Here is an 8324-nt window from a genome sequence, read left to right as displayed (position 1 = left end):
AGGGGGCAGGGCCCATCTTTGCAAATCAGCCTGATGAAGAATGAAGAGATTCAACAGTGAATTATCTTTCAGGCCTGGAGTCAAATTTGTCTTCTAAACCTAGGATTTTGTGGTTTTAAGCTGCGTGCCGCAGGCTGCCCAGGAGAAGGCAGGAGATCCACCCCATCAGGGGAAAAGGAGTAGACGGAAGCCCCGCTCTGGACACGCCCGGGCAGCGCACCATGAGCACGTGGCACTTCCGTGATACTCAGAAACAGTAGTAATGAAACCTTTTTCTACCAGCCCCAAGATCTCTGGAAAAAATTTTCAAGGAAATCACACTGCACTGTACACTGCCTTTTCTAGGGTAAAAAGTTGACATTGTATTGTGAAATAAAGTTATAGAAAATTCATGAATCATAAACCAAAGGCCTATGTAACCAGATAGAAAGTTCGAACGCTGGCAGCACCACAGAAACATCGGTCCTGCTCTGATCCAACCCTTCTCCCTACTCGGAAAGTAGGTTTATCCGCAAGTTAGCCCACAGCCTTGCCTCATCTGCTGACAGAGTCCCGGAGCTGGAGGACACAGGTCTGCTCAGCTATTTTTATTTGTTTTTTAAGTTTATTTTGAGAGAGAGAGAGAGAGAGAGTCCCAAGCAGGCTCTGAGCTGTTAGCATGGGGCTCAATCCCATGAACTGTGAGATCATGACCTGAGTCGGAATCAAGAGTCAGACACTTAACCTACTAAGCCACCCAGGTGTCCCCGGAGATGACTTTCAAAGCTCATTTGTGTGGTGTTTGTAAAGAAATGTAAAATTAAGTAAAAAGAAAGAGCAGTTAGTTGCCCGACACTAAAAAATATAAAACAGGCAACAGTAAAGGTGAATTCAAGGTATTTCAGAAAAGCCTTCCAATGAATTCAAAGTCGCCTTGCCAAGGCCAACCCACAGATGGGTACACCTGTTATAGATATAATAAATATTTCATATAATACATAGATAACATATCAACTCATATTTACATATACATTAATTAAATGCGTTTTCTTTTTGTTCTATACGGACTTCCACGAGAGATGGTAAAAGGTTAGAGTTGCACTTTTAGAATTTAGAAAGAGTGTCCTTTTATCTTTAAGATTTTAAAAAATTTTATTTTGAGGGGCACCTGGCTGGCTTAGTCGGTTAAGCGTCCGACTTTGGCTCAGGTCATGATCTCGCAGTTCGTGGGTTCGAGCCCTGCGTCGGGCTCTGTGCTGACTGCCAGCTCAGAGCCTGGAGCCTATTTCAGAGTCTGTATCTCCCTCTCTCTGTGACCCTCCCCTGTTCACTCTGTCTCTCTCTCTCTCTCTCTCCTAGAAATAAATAAAAATATTTTAAAAAATTTTTATTTTGAGAGAGAGAGAGAGAAAAAAAGCATGAGTGGGGGAGGGGCACAGAGAGAGGGAGAATGAGAACCCCAAGCAGGCCCTGCACTGTCAGCACAGAGCCCGACGCGGGGCTCGAACCCATGAACTGTGGGATCATGACCTGAGCCAAAGTCAGACGCTTAACCGGCTGAGCCACCCAGGTGCCCCGTCTTAGTATCTTATTAAAGCAAGAAGACAATCTCCCATTTTTCACAGTAAATACAAACAGAAAAGCCAGAAAGTTAGATGGAGGGGATGTGTTGCTGTCTGTGCTCCGGGGGGGGGAATCTCTCACATAAACTTAGTTTTTGCCCTGACTTTCTAATAGAATTTCATTCAAAACCTCTGAAAACACATTTGTGACTTTGGCTGCGTGACTTTTAAGGCCACTTCATTCCTGAGATTCTGATTCTCTGCAGTGCTGGCTGTCACCTTAAAACATGAGCTAACTTGGGGGAGGGGAGTGGATGTAAGACACTGTCCTCACAGGGGCCGTGGGGACAGGACCACACTCCAGCCAGGACACGCACGGTGGGCACGCAGCGTGTCTCAGCTGATGTGCTGCTGTGGCCCTCATTTCTAGAACCTCCTTCTGAGTCAAAGGGTCGCAGCACCTTCCTCCTGCATTCTGACTGCCAGTAACTGTCCACGGGATGTGACATGTCCCCACACACGGGGCTGAACGCCCCGTCTCCGGAAAGCCACGGGCAGGAAGGCCAGTCCAGCGGCGTGACCCGTGTCCTGACACGCTGGGGCTGCCCGGACGGCCTTCCAGGGGCCCGGAGCGAAGAGGCAGCTGGGGCTGGCCACCCTCCTTCGTCCCCTCGTCCCCTTCCTTCCCGTCCACAGCCCTTCCCGAGTGGGAGGAGGCTGCGGCACCCGGGGCACCGGGCTCGGCCCTGGCACGTCTGCTGCTGTGTGCCCGCCCCGCACACGGGGGTCCGGACCCCTCCTTGGCCGGCGAGGAGACAGCGGCCCGGACGCGGCGGGGGACCGCGCAGCCCCGGGGAAGCAGCGAGCCCGTGGGGACCCCCGGCACCTGACCTCACACGGCCTGAGGGCCTGTCCCTCTCACCGGTCAGCCCGCCCTGCCCTCCTTTGTCCGTCTGTCCGAGCCAGGCCACGCAGGACGGCCGGGCGCGAGGGCAGAGGCTGCGGGTCTCTAACCCAGGGCCACAGTGGCGGGTGCTGGTTACAGGAGAGCCTTCGCTCTGTACCAGCTATTAGGTCACGATTCCTGTCCTTGCGGTCCCTGTTTAATGGGAAAGGAAACCAGGCTTGGGGAGGTTAAATGATTTGCCTGAGGGGGAAAGAAAAGCCCAGGCGCGATTAGACTCTGGGTCACGGCCCCTTCCGCAGGACGAGAAGCCCGTTAGGTCCACCGCCCGGGGCCACGCGGCCACGCAGCCCGCGAGGGGCCTGAGGCCCACGCCCACCGCCACACGCAGCCTGGCAGCTTCATCCTCTAGGGACCAGAGCGGCCGTCCCTGGCGGGCTTTCCAAGTTAAAGACCATGTTCGTGGGACTGACCTGTTAGCATCCGAGACACCGACTCCCTTTCCCTAACGGACGGTTCCAGCTGTGGATTCCATACTGAACTACCTATTCCCGTGGTTTCTACTGTTCTCGGGCTCTGAGGAAAGGCGGCAGCCTAGCGCTGCAGGACTGAGTCATCCGTGGTGCCTGGCGATTGGAGAGGGCGTGAGGCTGGGTACTGACCGAGGACCCCCGCTCCCCAGGACTCCGGTATAGTGACACCTAAAGCTCACGGGACGCTATCCAGGAACACTTGCTTTCTTCACACCCTGCGCGCTCGCTGGGCGTGATCGCCAGGATGCCGGGGGCAGGGGGCAGAGCTCGGGGTCAGGACTTACGGGGCACGCACCCACCCATCCTGATCGTGGGGTCGGGTTCCGTGGGAAAACGCCTGCGGGGTGGGTCCAGGAAGCTGGGCTAGGGGACCTTGCACGCGGGTGATGGAGCGGCCAGGCATGGGGGACGGATGCCAGCCTCTGCTGGACCAGGCAGCTGGGCCCGGACTCCCGCACTTCCGTCTGTCTTCTCGCTGTCAGGTTTTAGCGAGATTCCTGCGAAGTCGGCTGAGCCAGACCCCCTCCCCACTCACACCTGCACATGGTCATCCCTCCACCCCAGGCGGCGTCTCACACCCCGGCTTTCAGCTGGGGTCCCGCGATGATCTGACCTCAGTTCCCCATAATCCATATGCTGACCCCCAGCGTGGTTGTGTCAAGATGAGCGCCATCCAGGGGCGCCTGCGGGGCTCAGGCGGGGCTCAGGCGGTTAAGCTTCTGATTCTTGGTTTCGGCTCAGGTCCTGATCTCACAGTTCCTGAGTTTGAGTCCCACGTCCGGCTCTGTACTGACTGCGCCCAGCCGCAGAACGCAGGCAGCAGCGTCTGACGGCAGGAAGGACCCTGGGCCCTAAGTGCGGCCTGCAGCCCGGTCCCCGGTCTCCCGCCGCGGCAGGGAAGGCAGCGGCAGAGAGAATAGAGACCCCGGGAACCGCCTGAGGTTTGTGCCGTGTTTCGTGGGTGAAGAGGAAGAATCGTTTAAGGCAGGGACATCGCACAGCAAAAGCCGGCCCAGGAAAGACCGTCACGAGCACGTAGGTACCAACAGCACTTCGAAAACTGCAGGGAGCAGCGTCTGATAGAACCATGCAGAGGAAAACGAGGTGGGCACTTGTGGCCGGAGGTTTCTTATTTTCTTCTTGTAAAAAGAAAGGATTGTAGCGAGACGAAGATTAAATACACATTTCCAAGCTTGGGCCGTTATGTTTCTATAAACTCAGTACCCAAGAGACCCCAATTTTTTAAAAAAACACATGGAATGTTTCCAAAATTTGACCCTGTGTCTGGCAGAGTGTATTTAGCAATGAAGGAAAACATGATAAACCCCAGAGAAGCAAAGCGACCACGTCCTCTGAAACACAGACCGGTAATTCTCAAAGTAAACACTCAAGGACAGATTTGTAGAAATACCATGTTTCTGGGAATAAAATAATATGACTAAATAACACTTGGGTTTAAAGGTAAAACCTAATGGGATTAAGAAATATTTAGGGGGCACCTGGCGGCTCAGTCGGTTGAGCATTGGACTTCGGCTCAGGTCATGATCTCGCGGTTTGTGGGTTGGAGCCCCGTGTCCGGCTCTGTGTGACAGTGTGGAGCCTGCTTGGGATTCTCTTTCTCCTGCTNCTTTTATGATTATGGGAGCAAAGGTGTTTCCTGAAAGACCTGTTTTCCTTAATACTTTTCCTTAAACAAACAAGCTATTGACCCCTGCTCACAAAAAAGTAACTTCACCCTTTTTATGCTAAAAACTTTGTCTTGTATGCTAAAGATGCCTTCCTTCCCCATAGGATAAGCATCTAAATCCCCTACCCCAATCATTATTGGTAAAGGTTATGCATGAGTCTTCTACAAATCTATGTTCCCGGAAATTCTTACATATCAAAGAAGTTTGTCATCAGAAATCATTGTCTGAGGCAAATGCCACTCTGTGCCATCCCCCAAACACTCAATTATAAAATAAAGTTGACCCCCAGTCAGAGCGGAGATGCTGCCTGGTGACCAGAAAGATTCTCGTGGCCTCTCATCCCTTCCTCTCCGACACTCCCTCCCCCCACTCCCGGCCTCTGACACTCTCCCTCTGCACCTCCCTCCTTTCCTCCCTCTCTCCCTCTAAGATAAACACTTTAAAAAAATCTTTTAAAAAAATATCCCGAACTGAATGGAAATGAAAACAGAAATGTCAACATTTGTGGAACAGTTAATGTAGTTCTTAGAGGTACTTTCATAATTACAAATTACAGGAAACAAGAAAACCACAAAAAACCCCAAGATACTCAGTTCATACATTTAGAAAAAAAGAAATGGAATAAAATCAAAGTAATGAGACAAAGAAGTCATAAATAAAAGAAGAGAAATAAATGAGAACAGGTTACTGCAAATAACAGAAGACCCCTACTTCTTGGAAAGATTAACAATATAGACAGACCTTGAGCAAGACCAAACAAAACCAAAAAATAAGCAAGGAGATGCAAATAAAATATACAATGACCCCCAAAACTACAGATATTATGAGATTTGCCAAAGTAATGAAAATATATTTTTAAAAAGTTCTACATTCATTATGAAATGCAGGTGAAAAGCATCTATATTTTGAAAACAGAAATGCTAGCATTGCAACCAGAAGAAATGAGAAACTTGAGCCACCGCGCAGGGAAGAGGGAGGGACTGAGGAGGGACAGTGCTTCTGAGCAGGTAAGTCGGCCATGATGAGTGCAGGGTGCGGGGCTCAGGGTCAGGATGTGGGGTGCAGAGTGCAGGGTGTGGGGCGCAGGGTCAGGATGTGGGGCGCAGGGCGCAGGGTGGGGGGCGCAGGGCACAGGGTGAGGGGCACAGAGTGCAGGGTGAGGGGTGCAGGGTCAGGATGTGGGGTGCAGGGTGAGGGGTGCAGGGTCAGGATGTGGGGTGCAGGGTGGGGGGCGCAGGGCACAGGTTGNGGGGTGGGAGTGGGGTGCAGGGTCAGGATGTGGGGGCAGGGCTCAGGGGGCGCCCTAGGCACCCAAGAACACAAGGAAGGCGTCTGAATTTCAAAGGAGGGATGAACACAGATTCCTAAGGGCGGGAATGGTGCTCAGGCTGCACATAGAGCAAGAGCAGCGCCAGCGCCCCAGGGAGGGGCTGGGCTGGGAGGCGCTTGAGCCGGTGGGTGCCGGGCACCCAAGCATGACCCCGGGAGTCGGCCGTGCCTGCGTTACCGTCACACAAGAACGACTTCAGGAGACCTGGCGTCAGCAGACGCAAGGGAGGGACATCCACGCCGCTCCACAGGTCCGTCCTTCAGGAGAGACGACAGTCTTACATGTGGGACCCAGTGACCCAGCTTCCAAAGCCACACAGCGAGACTGTCAGGGGCGTGGGGGGCGGGGCAGTGCGCGTGGCCGTGTCCAGGTGGCCCCGGAGCAGCCAGGGGACCGGAGGATGCAGAGGACCGAAGCACACAGCCAACTGCCCCCTTAAGGGACAACCACTTCTGAGGGCGGGGGCGCCTGGGGGGCTCAGTCGGTAAGGCGTCCGATTCTTGGTCTCCGCTCAGGTCATGATGTCACGGTTTGTGAGTCCAGCCCCACACTGGGCTCTGCACAGGTGGCGTGGAACCTGCTTGGGATTCTCTTTTCCTCTCTCTCCACCCCTCCCCCGCTCTCTCTCTCTCTCTCTCTCACAATAAATAAATAAAAACAAAGCCCTTTGGGGAAAGTAAGGCATTCTACCACAGATGAAACGCACATCCCGCCTCTGGCCTGCAGCCCTGGCGGTGTACCTGGGAGAAGACAGCAGGTGCACCAAGGCCTGTGCAGACGCACCGAGCTGGCTCCGGGCCCCGCGCCGCATCTGGAAGAGGACCCAGTGGCCGTGAGCCGCGGGGTGCGTACAGTGTGACTTATTCACACCGTGCGATGGGGTGAGGAACCGAAGGGGAATGAGTTTCTGCTACCCACGGTCTGTGTGCGGATCTCACCGGCATGAGTGAAGGAAGCCAGACCCCAGAGGCAGAGCCTGCTCAACGCCGTCTGCGGGACGTTCTAGAACAGGCGAAGCAGATCTGCGTGGAAAACCAGATGGCTGCAGCGTTCACCTCTGCGGGTGAGGGGAGCAGCGCTGGACGGGGGTGGGGTGTCTGGGAGACCCTCCGGGAGGAAGAGCGTGCGGGTCACACTTGTGTAGGCTCAAAGTCAGTGACGGTGCGCGTGAGGGCGGTGGCCTGAATTCTACACAGACTTTATACCAAAACCAGAACTGCGACCTAGTAGTGACCTCTGGTCAGATGTGTTCAGAGCCAGGAAATGGGCTGCAAAGGACCAGAGCGGCGCGAACTCACAATGACGACAGGTATGGAGGGACGATGAAACAGACCGCAGTTCTGTTGAGAAGGGAACGGCCCAGGGGCTCAGGAGACGTGGATCGATGGGTGCGGATATATCCGCACGTGCACAAACACAGCTGAATATTGCATATTCTCGTGGGGAAGAAAAGAACAAATTGCTCAGGGATGACGGGGGAAGCTCTCCTCACCACGGGGAAAGACATCAAACACCAGGCATATGAGTGGAGAAGCTTCCAGATGATTCTAGCCCCTGCCACTGCTTGCCACGGAGTCCTCTCAGTGGATACCCCAGACACTGTTGAGCAGAAAGAGGCCACGTGCACTGTGCCCCGTCTGACCCCTGGTCTAAGAGCCTGTGAGCACAATCAACAGCTTGCTTTACACACAAAGCTTGGGTGGTTTCTTACAAGGACACACCCACAGAGGACCCTCTAACAGCACATTCGAAGGCGAATTCCACCCGGGGGTGAAAGGTAAAGCCACAGAAGAAACGAGGTGGCACGGGATGCGGAAGGCTCCTCAGTCACCGGGAGCGCAGCCCACGGGGCAAAAACAGGCTTGACGACATCGGACTCCAGGACTCACGAGGGGCCAGGCACACCGTGACTTTAACAAGCAGCTGAAAGGCTGAAAGGGGATTATTACAGTTTAAAAGATCAGTACCTAGACTCTGCAAGAAAGTTTAGCAAATCAACATAAAAAAAAAAAAGGAGAGGAATTCCGGTTGGGAACCAGAATGACGCTGCGGCAGGCGGAACAGCTTGGGCCCAGAGGTGTGGCCGTCCCGGTCTCTGCAGCCCGGGGTCTGGGCCTTACACGGAAACAGGCCCGTGCCTGCCAGTGTGGACCCCAGAGGACGAACCGCTGGCTCCTCAGAAGTGGAGACCCGGCCCGGGGGGATTAGGCGGACAGTGGAAGGAGGAGGGGCGGGGAGGCAGGGGAGGGGCCGTGCGGGGGCTCGCAGCACACCGGGGTGGAGGGCTGGAGGGCGCAGGGCGGCGGCGGCAGCCCCTCCCCCGGCACT

This window comes from Crocuta crocuta, unplaced genomic scaffold (genome assembly GCF_008692635.1).
Source record: "Crocuta crocuta isolate KB4526 unplaced genomic scaffold, BGI_CrCroc_1.0 scaffold111, whole genome shotgun sequence".
NCBI classification, from domain to species: domain Eukaryota; kingdom Metazoa; phylum Chordata; class Mammalia; order Carnivora; family Hyaenidae; genus Crocuta; species Crocuta crocuta.
The sequence above is the reverse complement of the archived record's forward strand: the minus strand, read 5'-3'. Positions refer to the sequence as shown.